Source organism: Theropithecus gelada, chromosome 6 (assembly GCF_003255815.1).
Source record: "Theropithecus gelada isolate Dixy chromosome 6, Tgel_1.0, whole genome shotgun sequence".
NCBI classification, from domain to species: domain Eukaryota; kingdom Metazoa; phylum Chordata; class Mammalia; order Primates; family Cercopithecidae; genus Theropithecus; species Theropithecus gelada.
This window is the reverse complement of record NC_037673.1, coordinates 66,260,802-66,277,275: the sequence shown is the minus strand read 5'-3', so window position 1 is coordinate 66,277,275 and position 16,474 is coordinate 66,260,802.

Sequence of the window (16,474 nt, the reverse complement as noted above, 5' to 3'; positions counted from 1 at the left end):
TTTTATCTTAAATGGAACTTGAATACAGTTGATATTTTGATTTGGTTAGAATCACATTTTTCCATTTTTCTTTCTTCCTTTTTCTTTTCTTTTCTTTTCTTTTTTTTTTTTTTTTTGAGACAGGGTCTCATTCTGTTGCCCAGGCTAGAGTGCAGTTGTGTGATTTTGGCTCACTGCAACCTCTGCTTCCTGGGCTCAAGCAATCTTTACACCCCAGCCTCCTGAGTAGCTGGGACTATAGGTGCATACCACCATGCCTGGCTAATTTTTGGTTTTTTTTTTGTAAAGATGGGGTCTTGCAATGTTGCCCAGGCTGGTCTTGAACTTCTGGGCTCAAGCAATCCTCCTGTCTTGGCCTCCCAAAGTCCTGGGATTATAGGCATGAGCCATCGGGCCTGGTACATTTTTCTTTTTTTAAACTTTTTTTTTTTTTTGAGATGGAGTTTTGCTCTTGTTGCCCAGGCTAGTGGGCAATGGCACAATCTCGGCTCACTATAACCTCCGCCTCCCAGGTTCAAGCGATTCTCCTGCCTCAGCCTTCCCAAGTAGTGGGATTATAGGCATGTGCCATCAAGCCTGGCTAATTTTGCATTTTTAGTAGAGACAGGGTTTCTCCATGTGGGTCAGGCTGGTCTTGAACTCCTGACCTCAGGTGATCTGCCTGCCTTGGCCTCCCAAAGTGTTGGGATTACAGGCGTGAGCCACCACGCCTGGCTGGGCCTGGTATATTTTTCTTTTAGGCCAAATGTAAGTACATTTCTTACAATTGTTTTTTGTGGTAGAAGGAAAAGTGCCTCTCTTTTCTTTCTTCCTGTTCAACTCTGAACCCATTCCAAGCTGGCTTCTATACTCCTCACTCCCCTGAAGCAGCAGGACACAGTAGTCCTCACTTACCTGTGGGGCAAATGTTCCAAGCCCCCAGTGGATGTCTGAAACCATGGATAGTACCAACCCCTATAGATACTATATTTTTTCCTATATGTACATATCAATGATAAAGTTTATAAATTAGGCACAGTAAGAAATTAACAACAATATCTAATAATAGAACAATTATAATGATATACCATTCACAATTTCACAGAGAGATTTGTTCTTACTGTAGATCTTAGCAACCTTGGGATACAATTTTTTTCTTTCCTCATTAAGTTGAGAACTTTCAACTTTTCACTTAAAGGAAGCACTTTATGGCTTCTCTTTGGCATTTCCAAATTGCCAGCACCACTACTCTTGTGCAATGGGGTCATTTTTAAGTAAAATAAGGGTGACTTGCATGTAAGCACTGCAATGCTGTGACAGTCAAACTGATATCGGACAAGGATAATAAGTGTCTCACGGACAGGAAGCGTGTACAGCTATGCTGGACAAATGGAGAATTCATGTCCCAGCTGGGCTGGAGTGGGACAGCATTAGATTTCATCACACTACTTGGAACTGCGCTGAATTTAAAACTTATGAATCACCTGGGCATGGTGGCTCATGCCTGTAATCCTAGCACTCTTGGAGGCTGAGGCAGGCAGATCGCTTGAGCCCAGGAGTTCGAGACTAGCCTGGGCAACATGGCAAAACCTTGTCTTTACAAGAAATACCAAAATTAGCCAGGGGGTGGTAGTGCGCACCTGTAGCCCCAGTTACTTAGGAGGCTGGCTGAGGTGGGAGGATCACCTGAGCCCAGGAGGCAGAGGTTGCAGCAAGCTGAGATCATGCCACTGCACTCCAGTCTGGGTGACAGAGCAAGACTCTGTCTTAAAAAAACAAAAAACAAAAAACAGGCCGGGTGCATGGCTCACACCTGTAATCCCAGCACTTTGGGAGGCCGAGGCAGGTGGATCACCTGAGTTGGGAGTTCGAGACCAGCATGGCCAACATGGAGAAACCCCATCTCTACTAAAAATACAAAAAAATTGGCCGGGCCCGGTGGCTCATGCCTGAATCCCAGCACTTTGGGAGGCCAAGGCAGGTGGATCACCTGAGTTGGGAGTTCGAGACCAGCCTGACCAACATGGAGAAACCCCGTCTCTACTAAAAATACAAAATTAGCTGGGTATGGTGGTGCATGCCTGTAATCCCAGCTACTTGGCAGGCTGAGGCAGGAGAATTGCTTGCACCTGGGAGGCAGAGGTTGTGGTGAGCTGAGATTGTGCCATTGTACGCCTGCCTGGACAACAAGAGCAAAACTCCATCTCGAAAAAAAAAAAAAAAATTAGCCAGGTGTGGTGGCAAGCACCTGTAATCCCAGCTACTTGGGAGGCTGAGGCAGGAGAATTGCTTGAACTCTGGAGGTGGAGGTTGCAGTGAGCCGAGATCATGCCATCGCACTCCATCCTGGGTGACAGAGTGAGACTCTGTCTCAAAAACAAACAAAAAACAAAAAACCCTTATTAATTGTTTATTTCTGGAATTTTTCATTTACTATTTTCAGACTGTGGTTGATCACAGGTAACTGAAATTGTGGAAAGCAAAACCATAAGGGGCCTACATACTTTCAGCTGTATATTATCTCATTTCTGTACAGCTTTCAATATAATTGATCTCTCTGTCCTTCTTGAAACATTCTCTTTCCTTGGCTTCCAGAATACTGCATTTGATTGTCTCAAAGGAAATTCGAGTTCTTTGTGTCCTAAAATAAACTTACACTCTTTCCCCCAAACCTAATCCTCTTCTATCTCATTGGATGGCGCCATTTATCCAGTTTAGCAAATCAAAAACTTAGTTATCATCCTTAACACCTCCCCTTTCTTGTAATCTATTACCAGGTTGCATCATTTTTTACCTTGTAAGTGTTTCTCAAATCAATCCAAAAATTTTCATCTCCATCACTATCAAGTCTACGCTGCCATCATCTTTACCAGTACAGTCATCTCCTAGCTAAGCCTTCCAAGTTTACACTTTCCTTTATCCAATCTATTTTCCACATTCTGTCGTGGTAATATTTTCCAAATGCAAATCTTACAATGCATTGCCCGCCGCATAACACTCCACCCCCGCTTTCCAGTGGCTTTCCATTATCCTTATGACAAACTCAAATCATTACCAATGGCCAATAACATCCTACATGGTTTTGCCCCAATTTACCTTTCCAGCTTCATTTCACATTAAGCTGTTTCCTGCTCTCTGGGTTCCACTAGCCCCTTTTGTACCTTCCTCAATAGCGCTGTTTTGTCTTCCAATACAAGACATTGCTCAGATAATTTTCCATGCCCTAGAACACTCCTGTTAAATCAAGTTTAGCCTAAAGCTGCCTCCTTACATATTTTAACTTCAGTCTAAAAGTTTCTCTGTACATCATGAACTATTACCCAAATAGATTTGTAAACAGATTGTAGCCTACTCTTGTGCTAAGTTTTGACCAGTCAAAGGTGGCCAACTGTTCAAACTGTGTTCAAGTAAGGCAAACACCGAGCTGTAACCAATTTGGCCTTTTCTGTACCTCACTTCCATTTTCTGTATGCCAATTTCCACTTTCTGTCCATAAATCTTCTTCCATCACATGGCTGTGCTGGAGTCTCTGAGCCTACTCTGGTTCGGGAGGCAGCACAATTCATGAATCATTCTTTGCTCAATTAAACTCTTCTACGTTTAATTTGGCTAAAGCCTTTCTTTTAACACTCCCTACCTTAACATTTTCTCATTAACACCCTCCTTATCCTTTTTCTTGCAGGTTGAGTTCTCCAGAAGCAGACTCACATGGAGTTTAGTGTGGAAAAGGGTGTTTTTGGGACAACACCTGGGAAAGAGAGGGAAAGAAAGCATACTTTGGAAGAGGGAGAAGTCAAGAAGTAGTACAGTCCAACAAAAGCCTCATGGAGACCTTTTGAGCTAAAATGAACTTTCAGGTATTTTACATTCAGTTGAAATGACTGGGCCTTTATACTCCCACTTCAATCATTCATGAGATGTACATCAATCTTGGAAGGATGATTCTTTGCATGTAAGGAATCCCTAAAGGTCCCTATAGCTAAAGATCATCTGCTGACCACATTCCCCGTAGGGCAAGAGATCTTTCTTTGAAGGAGGATTTGGGTTGTGCACAGTAGTGTTGCAGCACCTCCTTCTTAGTTCAGCTAAAAACAAGATCCTTGTCACATGACCATGAAAGATTAGGCTTGCAGACACTTTGAAGGGTGAGAAAAGTAGAATTTATTGGTCACAAAGGGAAAAAAAAAGGGAAACAGGGACTCTCAGCAGAGGGAGAGTCCTGCTAGTATACAGGCTTCCCACCTTACAGATTGAATCAAAGGTTCCACCCAGGAAGAGAAGGGCCAGGCTCCTCCTGCTGTAAAGGCGGTGAACTTCTGTGGCTCTACCCCAGTGTGCACAGGCTGGTCAGAGTTTCTCTGGGAGACTCTTTACACTTGGCTATCTCAGTAGTATGTTGGTACATGTTTAACAACCAGCTCTTTGGGAGAAAAAGCCCCATTTTATAGTGTTTGCCAATTTCCATGGTGTACATACCCCCACCATGGCCAGTTTCAAGCTATCAATTGTGATATCAGTGAATGTGGAACTGGGAAAAGATGCACAACAGTTAACCTCAAAAGCACGGATAATAGTAAAATGTAGCAAAAAATAATTAGGAAGTGATGCGTTTTGAGTATTATTGATTTGTGTTTTTAATATAGTTATAAGTTTACATAATATTTAATAATGGCTGTTTAAAACCTGTCTCAAAATTCCTAACAGTTCAACCGTTGGCTCCCATGAGGCAGTATGATCTGACTCCAGTACCACTGCTGGTCACGCATCACAGCATCCACCACACTTCTGACCCAGCTCAGTAATCACTTTCTCAGGGAGCCTTTCTAAAACCCTCAATGAAGTTAAAATATTACTATTATATGTTATTAAGCTACTGTGTACTTCTTCTTTATCACAGGGTAGTTTTTTATTTATTTTACTGATAGATTAGTTGATTATGCTCCACGAGAGTAGAGACAGAGACTGTTTTACTTCTTCCCTCTATCTCCTCTATCAAAAATTGCTGGGCGTGATGGCTCACGCCTGTAATCTCAGCACTTTGAGAGGCTGAGGCGGGCAGATCCCTGGAGGTCAGGAGTTTGAGACCAGGCTGACCAACATGGTGAAACCCCATCTCTACTAAAAATACAAAATTAGCACGGTATGATGGTGCAGGCCTCTAATCCCAGCTACTTGGAAGGCTGAGGCTGGAGAATCACTTGAACCTGGGAGGTGGAGGTTGCAGTGAGCTGAAGTCACACCACTATCCTCCAGCCTGGGCAACAGAGTGAGACTCCATCTCAAAAAAATAAAAAAAATAAAAAAAATAAAAAAAAATTGCAGATACAATACTTGTTGAAAGAGTAAATGAATGATGAAAACAGAAAGTGTGTATATCTTTATATATTCCAGAAATCTGTTCCTTCTAAAAAAGAGGTTTTCTTCTATTATAAATGAATTATGTACAAAGGAGTCTCATCACATACTAATTTACCATATGCAAACTCAACCATATTAACTCAACCCCATGAAAATAAGAGAGGGAGAAAGTGGCAAAGTAAATGGTGCATGATTCTACCTAACATTCCGTTCAGTGAACCGTAGGCTGAGCATGAGATGGGATGTGCAAATCTGCTTTCCCTTGGTCCCTAGTTTGTTGGTCCTAGTTCCTGGGTGCCTCTGATAACATCATCTTACTGGAGTTAAGTGTTATTCTAAAAAGAAATACATGTAGATAGTTGCTTTTCTGTTGTTCCATCTGGTGCTCAATCAAACAAATAGCAACAATTCCAATGATAGGGGAAAAAAAATAGGCCATGTTGCAAAATTACCCTGAACAGTTACTAAATCACTATTGGACTTTCTGAGAGATGGCTCAATATATTTTTTTTTTTTTTTTGAGATGGAGTCTGGCTCTGTCGCTCAGGCTGGAGTGTAATAGTGCGATCTGGGCTCAATACAATCTCCGTCTCCTAGGTTCAAGCGATTCTCCTGCCTCAGCCTCCTGAGTAGCTGGGACTACAGGCCTGCACCACTGGCTAATTTTGTGTTTTTAGTAGAGATGGGGTTTCACCATTTTGTCCAGGCTGGTCTAGAACTCCTGACCTCAGGTGATCTGCCCGCCTTGGCCTCCCAAAGTGCTGGGATTACAGGCATGAGCCACCGTGGCTGACTGAGATGGCCCAATTTAAGGGATGTTTGGGGTAATATTGCATACATGATTTTTGGTTTTTGTATTAGCTTGGCACTGAATCTCCATGGAATATGAAACTTCATTGTTTTATTGTTTTTTTTTTTTTTTTTTTTGAGACGGAGTCTCGCTTTGTCGCCCAGGCTGGAGTGCAGTGGCACCATCTCGGCTCACTGCAAGCTCCGCCTCCTGGGTTCACGCCATTCTCCTGCCTCAGCCTCTGAGTAGCTGGGACTACAGGCACGCACCACCACGCCTGGCTAATTTTTTGTCTTTTTAGTAGAGACGGGGTTTCACCGTGTTAGCCAGGATAGTCTCGATCTCCTGACCTCGTGATCTGCCCGCCTTGGCCTCCCAAAGTGCTGGGATTACAGGCGTGAGCCACTGCGCCCGACAAAACTGCATTGTTTTATAAAAGAACTGAAAATATAGAAAATTGGAAGAAAGTATACACACTTAAAGCCGTAAAATAAGAAATCTATCTCTAAAATGCTCATGCAATAATAGCATATTTCCTTTTAGTCTCTTTTCTAAGGATAGTGTTTTGGAATTTTAGTTTGTATATTGTGGTACATGTATAATTTTGTATTCTTTTTTCTCATACTATAACTGAGAGAGAAAAAACATCTTTTAATCTGAGAAAGGCAAGCCTCTTTAAATTATCCAGGCCCAGAGAGGCATTTAAACTGCAACAGCAGTCACTCCCCTCTTGAAGCCACTTGCAACGCGGGGCACTAGACTATAGTTCAACAATGGATAGCCAATCGCTAACCAATGTTGTTTCTGTAAGCCAAGGAGACTTCCTGACAAGCAACTTTAGTAATTGCACCCTCCTGACATGTGGGTTTGAGCCTCTCCTTTGCTTCCCAGAGCACTCTAAAAAGCAAGCTGGAAGTATGTCCCATGCTACGGTCCTCAACCTTGGCCCAAATTAACTCTCTATATTTAAAGTTTGCCTCAGTTTTGCCCTTTTAGGTTAACAGAACACAGAAATTTCTGTATTATAGTAAATTCAGTATAAATGTATATCTTGAATTTTCTGAAAAATGTGCTAGACATGCATTTTCCTCATTATGTTCTTTTTTCTTTTTCTTTTCTTTCTTTCTTTTTTTTTTTAGACAGTCTCTCTCTCTGAAGCCCAGGCTGGAATGCAATGGCACGATCTTGGCTCATTGCACCCTCTGCCTGCTGGGTTCAAGTGATCCTCCTGCCTCAGCCTCCCAAGTAGCTGGGATTACAGGCATGCGCCACCATGCATGGCTAATTTTTGTATTTTTAGTAAAGATGGGGTTTCACCATGTTGGCCAGGCTGGTCTCGAACTCTTGACCTCAGGTGATCCACTCACCTCGGCCTCTCAAAGTGCTGGGATTACAGGCGTGAGCCACGGTGCCCAGCCTTTCCTCATTATGTTCTAAAAATGATGGTTTAGTAACTATAACTACATAAGTGTTAAGTAAGGTTTATAGCAGGCCATTGTTTTGGGATAACCTCCTGCCCTAGGCCCCAGCAGCCCAAACCAGAATGGAGTCACTTATGCTAAGTGCCACGTAATCAAACAGAACTTTGAAATGGGCCAGTTTTCCAAAACACAGGAGATTCCAGTCAACCTGAGACAGCATAATAAGGAAGTCCCCTCTGTTTTTGTTTGTTTGTTTGTTTGTTTTTGAGACTGAGTCTTGCTCTATTTCCCAGGCTGGAGTGCAGGGGCAGCAGTGGCATGATCTCAGCTCATTGCAACCTCCACCTCCCGCGTTCAAGCGATTCTCCTGCCTCAGCCTCCTGAGTAGCTGGGACTATAGGCGTGCGCCACCATGTCCAGCTAATTTTTGTATTTTTAGTAGAGACGGGGTTTCACCATGTTGGCCAGGTTGGTCTCGATCTCCTGATCTTGTGATCCACCCGCCTTGGCCTCCCAAAGTGCTGGGATTACAGGCGTGAGCCACCGCGCCCGGCCAGTCCCCTCTGTTTTTAACCCTAGAAGGAAAGTAACTATGAAATGGCCAATTTACCTTTTGGTCTCTGTTTCCGTTTTCTTCAGCCCTTTTTGGCCTACAAAGCCAACCTCCTCTGCTCTGTCTACCAGAACGCCGTTCTATTTCATACAGTGAGGCGTTGCCTGATTCTAGAATCACAAATAAAAGCAAGTGGATTTTTAAACTAAATTTGTTGTAATTTTGTCTTTTTTTTGGTTTGTTTTGAGATGGAATTTCACTCTGTAACCCAGGCTGGAGTGAAGTGGTGCGATCTCAGCTCACTCTAACCTCTGCCCCTGCCAGGTTCAAGCAATTCTCCTGCCTCAGCCTTCCAAGTAGCTAGGAATATAGGCACCAGCCACCACACTCAGCTAATTTTTGTATTTTTAGTGGAGACAGGGTTTCACCATGTTGGCCAGCCTGGTATCAAACTGACTTCAGGTTATCCACCTGCCTCGGCATCCCAAAGTGCTAGGATTACAGGTGTGAGCCACCGTGCCCAGCCTGTAATTTTGTCTTTTGAAATAAATTAAAGTCAAACATCCTAATAGCAAATAGGCCAAGAAATGAACAGATACGAGACAGTATAATTTAGCCTGAGTGGCTACAGCTGTATAAAAAGATGCTTGACCCCTTTAGTAACAGGGAACTTCAAATGGAAACCACAGCGAAATACAATTCCGTATGCTTTGGATTGGCAAAACTTTTGAAGTGTTATGACATCATCAAATGTAGTGTGAACCTTGCCCACTGCCTAGACAGAGCCGATTTCTCAAGACAGGGCAACTGCAATAGAGAAAGAGTAATTCAGGCAGAACTGGTTGTGCGAGAGACTGGAGTTTTATTATTAATTCAAATCTGTCTTCCTGAGCATTTGAGGAGCAGAGTTTTTAAGGACAACTTGGTGGGGGGAAGTCAGTGAGCCAGGAGTGCTAATTGGTCAGGGATGAAATCATAAGGAGTCAAAGCTGTTATCTAGAGCTGAGACAGTTCCTGGGTGGGGGCCACAAGATCAGATGAGCCAGTTTATCGATCTCGATGAGGCCAGCTGATCCATCAAGTGCAGGGTCTGCAAAATCTCTCAAGCGCTGATCTTAGGAGCAGTTTAGGGAGGGTCAGAATCTTGTAGCCTTCAGCTGCATGACTCCTAAACCATAATTTCTAATCTCGTGGCTAATGTTAGTCCTACAAAGGCAGTTTGGTCCCCAGGCAAGAAGGAGGTCTGTTTTGGGAAAGGGCTGTTATTGTCCTTGTTCTAAACTATAAACTAAGTTTCTCCCAAAGTTAGTTCAGCTTACGCCCAGGAATGAACAAGGATAGCTTGGAGGTTAGAAGCAAGATGAAGTCGATTAAGTTAGATCTCTTTCACTGTCTCAGTCACAATTTTGCAAAGGTGGTTTCAGACATGAGAAAGAGAACTGACTTCTTTGGGAGAGCACATCATTAAAATTCCTGGCCGGGCGCGGTGGCTCAAGCCTGTAATCCCAGCACTTTGGGAGGCCGAGACGGGTGGATCACGAGGTCAGGAGATCGAGACCATCCTGGTGAACATGGTGAAACCCCGTCTCTACTAAAAAATACAAAAAACTAGCCGGGCGAGGTGGCGGCGCCTGTAGTCCCAGCTACTCGGGAGGCTGAGGCAGGAGAATGGCGTGAACCCAGGAGGCGGAGCTTGCAGTGAGCTGAGATCCGGCCACTGCAACTCCAGCCCGGGAGACAGAGCGAGACTCCGTCTCAAAAAAAAATTCCTTTGCAGAGCAATTTAGCGTCGTTTAGTAAAGTTGAAGATGCACAATTATTTGATAGCAATTTTACTCCAGGATGAACATCCTAGGGCGGTGGTTCTAAAGTGCGGTCTTCAGGCCAACAGCATCAACATCGCTTAAGGACTTGTTAGAAATGAATTAGAAACTCCAGGGGTGGAATTCAACAGTCTATTCTTTAATAAAACTCTCAGGTGATTCTGAGGCTTTCTAAAATTTGAGGGCCGCTGGCCTAGAGAAATACTTGCAAATCAACACAAGGAGTCAGATTTGGGGTTCATTTTGGCATTGATGGTAGTAGAATAGATGGGGTAACAATTTAAATGCTCATCAATATGATACACAATGAAAAATTATATATTCATATCATGAAACACTATATAGCAGATACAATGAGTGAATTAAAATTATGTGTATTAAGCTAAATAAATATTTAAACTTGAGTGATAAGACTTAGGAATTTTCAGAAAGCAAACAAACCAACCCCCCCTTTCCCACCAAAGAAAACTTGAGTGAGAAAAATAAGCTTAAAAGGACATATACAGTATTATACAATTTCTGTAAAGTCAAAAATCATGCCAAACAATATTATCTTTTGTTAAGAAATATATACTTGTGTAGTAAAAGTATAAATACATAAAAGAGAATGACAAATGCTAAATTAAAGATATTGTACTGGGAATGTGGTAGGGAAGGGAGTCTATTGTGTTTAGAAATGTTTTATTTTAGACTGAGTGGGTGTGCATTGTATTACCTAATGTATTTTCTTTCTTTCTTTTTTTATGAGATGGAATTTCACTCTTGTCACCCAGGCTGGAGTGCAATGGCGAGATCTCAGCTCACCGCAACCTCTGTCTCCCAGATTCAAGTGATTCTCCTGCCTCAGCCTTCCGAGTAGCTGAGATTACAGGCATGCACCACCAAGCCCGGCTAATATTTTGTATTTTTAGTAAAGAGGGGGTTTCTCCATATTGGTCAGGATGGTCTTGAACTCCTGACCTCAGGTGATCCGCCTGCCTCGGCCTCCCAAAGTGCTGGGATTACAGGTGTGAGCCACCGCACCTGGCCACATAATGTATTTTCTAGACTTTTTTTGCTTGATTTGTTTTATAAAGAATTGAAATAAAGTGAAACTTATATACATGAACTCCAGAAAAACTCTGATACATAATCCTCTTGGGATCGTAGTACTTTATTCTTTTTTTTTTTTCTTTTTGTTTTTGAGACGGACTCTCTCTTTGTTGCCCAGGCTGGAGTACAGTGGCACAGTCTTGCCTCACTGTGACCTCTGCCTCCCGGGTTCAGCTGATTCTCCCGCCTCAGCCTCCTGAGCAGTTGGGATTACAGGCATGTGCCCCAACGCCTGATTAATTTTTGTATTTTTAGTAGACGTGGGGTTTTGCCATGTTGGCCTGGCTGATCTCAAACTCCTGGCCTCAGGTGATCCGCCTGCCTCAGCCTCCCAAAGTGCTGGGATTACAGGTGTGAGCCACCATGCCTGGCCCATAGTACTTTGTTCTTGATCCTTTTTTCCTCCTTCACAAAGGTGACTTTATTGATTTCTCTGGTGATGTTTTGGGGTCTGCCCCCTTCCCCCAGCTCTCTCCAGTCACCCGTCCCCAACTCAGTCATAGAGGAGACCACCTTTTCCGCACAGGAAGGAGCTCAGGAACCCTGTCAGTGCATAAAGGAGGGCACAGAGAGATAAGGAGAGTCTGGAGAAGGAAGCAGGGAGTCTGAGATGAGAGGTCTCCAACAGAGTGCGGGAAGAGGGGCCTGGGGGCAAGAGAGAGACAAGAAGCAAGAAGGAGGCTCTCAGTAGAGGCAGAGGGAGAAGAGAGGTGGAGCCCACAGTGTCCTTTTAAATCTGGCCGTACCCCGATTTTGGACCCCACCTGCAGCTTGGTCTCACCACCTCCCCATCCCTCTTTGCATCCTCTACTTTCAGCCCTGAGGCTGGTCTTGCCACTGCCCAGACATTTCAAGTTGTATATCTTCCTTGCCACCTCCACAACCTTTCATCTAGGGTCCCTCCCTCTTTTCTGTCCAAAGTCCTTCCCATTTTTTAAGTTAAGTTGGAGCACTAGATAAATCCAGGCACCAGAGATGGGTTTTGTGTGTGTGTGTGTGTGTGTGTGTGTGTGTGTGTGTGTTTGAGAGAGAAAGAGAGAGCGAGCGAGAGAGAGGGGCGGGGAGAGAGAGAGGGGGTGGGGAGAGATAGAGGGGGCGGGGAGAGAGAGAGAGGGGGGGGGAGAGAGAAAGAGAGAAGGAGAGAGGACAGGTATTTAGGGGGCTGGGGTGAGGCTGCACAGGAAGCTGAGGGGGTCAGAGGAAGGGAAAGGGCGGAGGAGGAGGAGTGTGTGGTGTGGCCCCAGGAGCGCCCTTGGTCATCGGATCACTGTGCTGAGGGTGGAGTAGTACTCCGGGTGCCCTGGCAGCAGGGGCCGCTTGAGGGTGCGCCAGGTTTCATTTCGGTTCTGCCACACATAATGCACCAGGTCAGCCACCCTCCAAAGGCAGGGGCCACATTGGTGCTCCCCTGGGCCCTGCCCCGTCCCACATAGCTCTTCCTCCCCTGCCAGCAGCAGGAGCTCCTGCTCCACCGAGGTCTGGTCGGGTGCTGGGGCCGCACACGATGCCTGTCCTGGTGCCCGGTGCCAGCCTCACCAGCCTGAGCACTCCCTGGAGGGCACAGTCCCAGTGTCACGGGTTGGCGGATTGGTTCACTTGGATCTGCAGCCCCACGAAGGCCTCCACGGGCACCGAGGTCAGCTTTTCAGAGAGGTTGAGATGGTGCACCGTCCCCGCCAGGAACGAGAAGGCTGCCCCTAAGAAGCGGGCGAGGACCTTACGGGACAGATGCAGCTCCTCCAGGACAGGCGGGTGCTGGAAGGCACCGCGGGCACTGACACCAGCTGGTTGGCACCCAGGCCTGCGGGTGTAGCTGGGATGTGGCGGGGAAACAGAGTTTAGGCCTGCCTGGCTGCAGCCGAGCGTCTGTTCACCGGCTTCCTCTGCCACGTGGCAGCCTTGGGGAGGTGCCTGGGGGCTGGGCACGGTACCCCGGTGCCTGTTACCAGCGGGAGGGATGGGAGGTGACAGGCTTCTGGTGGGAGCGTGGCCACAGATGGGCAGGGTCCTGGAGTGGAGTAGGACCCCTGTCGGCGGCAGGGCCTTCTCCTGTGCCGCTGCCGTCTCCGGGGAAGTAGCCTGCCTGCTGCTGGGCTCTGGAGGCCCACTGCCTCCTCCACAAGCCCTGTTTGCTCCTAGCTGCTGGAAGTTGCGGGCTGGGACCGAACAGTGTTGGGTTTCCTCGCATGTGGTTCCGGGCCCAGGTGTGGAATACCTGAGCCAGGGCTTGGCCAGTCAATGCCAAGAGAGGGCAGATCCTGGACCTGGATGAGCTCTGCCATGGGGAAACCAGACCCCAATTCCAATTCCTGCTTCTGGCTCCACTCCCAAAGCCTTGGCACTGCCATCTTTCTTCACTCTTCGAGTTTGGGACTGCCTCCCAGAACCCCTCTTCTTTACCCAGAGTCTGGCTGGACGAAAGGATCCCGGGTTGGCAGGCCAGAGGTGCAAAATAGGGTGGGGCCCATCTCACATCCACTGCCTGCAGCAACCTGTATCCCCCACCTCCATCCATCCCTCTGCTGTCCTCAGCCCTTGTAGCATGTTCTGTGGCACTTTCTTCCATGGTGAGCAGACGTCCCTCCGCCTTTTCCTTGGAAAACATGTCTCTCTTCAGGGGACCTCATTTCCTGGCTTCTCACGGTGCTCAGTCCCTTTCTATTCTTAATCCTAATGTAAACATATATGACAAAAAGACTTGAGGAACTAGACTTTTCAAGCTCCTCCTGGCTCTTTAACACTAAAATTTCATATGTAATTAAAAAATAGAACCCAAGGGCTGGGCGTGGTGACTCACTCCTGTAATCCCAGCACTTTGGGAGGCCGAGGCAGGCGGATTATGAGGTCAGGAGTTCGAGACCAGCCTGGCCAAGAGACCAGCCTGGCCAATACGGTGAAACCCTGTCTCTACCAAAAATACAAAAATTAGCCAGGCATGGTGGCGGGCGCCTCTAATTCTAGCTACTGGGGAGGCTGAGGCAGGAGAATCGCTTGAACCCGGGAGGTGGAGGTTGCAGTGAGCTGAGATCTCACCACTGCACTCCAGCCTGGGTGACAGAGCGAGACGCCATCTCAAAAAAAAAAAAAAAAAAAAAAAAAAAAAAAAAAAAAAAAAAATTGAACCTAAGACTCATAGGCCTTAGTATATTTAGTGAATAGCTCTTATTTATCTTTATAAGTTCTCTTTGTGCCTGACTTATTTCTCATTACCTTCATGTTCTTATTTTATTCGGATCTTGAATTAAAGAGATGCCAGGGATTTACAAAATAGAGTTATAGGAAATATTTTTCAGCTATTAAAGTGCACATAATTAAAAACCTTAAGACAGTTTCAAGAATGCTGCAGAGAACTCCTGTGTTCCCTTCACCTGATTCCCTAATCGTTAGTAACTTACCATATCTGCCTTATTATTATTTTTCTCTCTGTGTAGATACAGATTCTTTTTCCAGAACTATCTGAGAATAAGTTACAGACATGCTGCCAATCACCCCTAAATACTTTAGTGTCTGTTTCATAAAAATAAGGATACTCTTCTATGTAATCATAGAATGCCCATGAAAATCGGGAAATTAACATTGAATCCAAAGCATCTTATTTTTTTTTTTGAGATGGAGTTTCACTCTTGTTGCCCAGGCTGGAGTGCAATGGCACAATCTCGGCTCACTTCAACCTCCTTCTCCAGGGTTCAAGCAATTCTCCTGCCTCAGCCTCCTGAGTAGCTGGAATTACAGGCACCTGCCATCATGCCTGGCTAATTTTTTATATTTTTAGTAGAGACAGGTTTCACCATGTTGGCCGTTGGCCTGGCTGGTCTCAAACTCCTGACCTCAGGTGATCCACCTGCCTCGGCCTCCCAAAGTGCTGGGATTACAGGCGTGAGCCACCATGACCGGCCACCATAGCATCTTCTAATCCACAAACTTCATTCAGATTTTACTGATTTTTCCCAGTAAAATTATTTATAGATTCAGGATACAATGCAGGATCACGTGTTGCATTTAATTGCCATGTCTCATTTGTTTGTTTTTTTTTCTGGAACAATTCCTAGTCTCTTCTTTCTTTCATGACCTGGAATTTTGAAGAGGACAGGTCAATTATTTTGCAGAATGTCCGCCAGATTGTGTTTGATGTTTCCTCATGATTGGATTTAGGATAATCATTTTGGCAGAAATACTGCAGAAGTGATGCCGTGTTCTTTTTTTTTTTTGAGATGGAGTCCCGCACTGTTGCCCAGGCTAGAGTGCAGTGGCGCGATCTCAGCTCACTGCAACCTCCGCCTCGTGGGTTCAAGCGATTCTCCTGTCTCAGTCTCCCCAATAGCTGGGATTACTGGCTTGTGCCACCATGTTCAGCTAATTTTTGTATTTTTGTTAGAGACGAGGTTTCACCATGTTGGCCAGGCTGGTCTCTAACTCCTGACCTCAAGTGATCCACCTGCCTTGGCCTCCCAAAGTGCTGGGATTACAGGCATGAGCCACCAAACCCAACCAGCTGTGTTCTTCTTAATGCATCACATCAGAAGGCATATGATGTTGATTTGTCTCATCACTGGTGAAATTAACTTTCATCATTTGGTATGATGATGTCTGCCAGATTTTGCAACGTAAAGTTAGTAAGTATTTTTGTCTTGAGATACTTTGAGACTGTGCAAAAATATTGTTACTGATAACGCATTTATTTTATTTATTTATTTTTATTTTTTTAGATGGAGTTTCACTCTTGTTGCCCAGGCGGGAGTGCAATGGCGAATCTTGGCTCACTGCAGCCTCCGCCTCCCAGATTCAAGCGATTCTCCTGCCTCAGCCTCCCGAGTAGCTGGGATTACAGGCATGTGCCACCGTGCCTGGCTAATTTTGTATTTTTAGTAGAGACGGGGTTTCTCCATGTTTGTCAGGCTGGTCTTGAACTCCCGACCTCAGGTGATCTGCCTACCTCGGCCTCCCAGAGTGCTGGGATTACAGGTATGAGTCACCATGGCTGGCCTATTTATTTATTTTTTGAGACAGGGTCTTGCTGTGTCACCCAGGCTGGAATTCAGTGGTGAGATCATAGCTCACTATAGCTTCGAACTCCTGAGCTCAAGTGATTCTCTTGCCTTAGTCTCCCAAGTAGCTGGGACTACAGGTGCCAGCCACCACACCACACTCGGCTAATTATTTAAGTTAATTTTGTTTTAGAGATGGGGGGGGGGTCTCAGTGTTGCCCAGACTTTACCTATTTATATAAGTACCATTTTATTTGCTTTTTCACCAAAACGATTATTACTGTGAAGGTTACAAAATGATAATCATTGGCTGGGTGCGGTAGCTCACACCTGTAATCCCAGCACTTTGGGAGGCTGAGGAGGGCCAATCACTTGAGCTCAGGAGTTTGAGACCAGCCTGGGTAATAAGGCAAAACCCCGTCTTTACAAAAAATACAAAAATTAGCCGGGCGCAGTGGCATATGCTTGTAGTC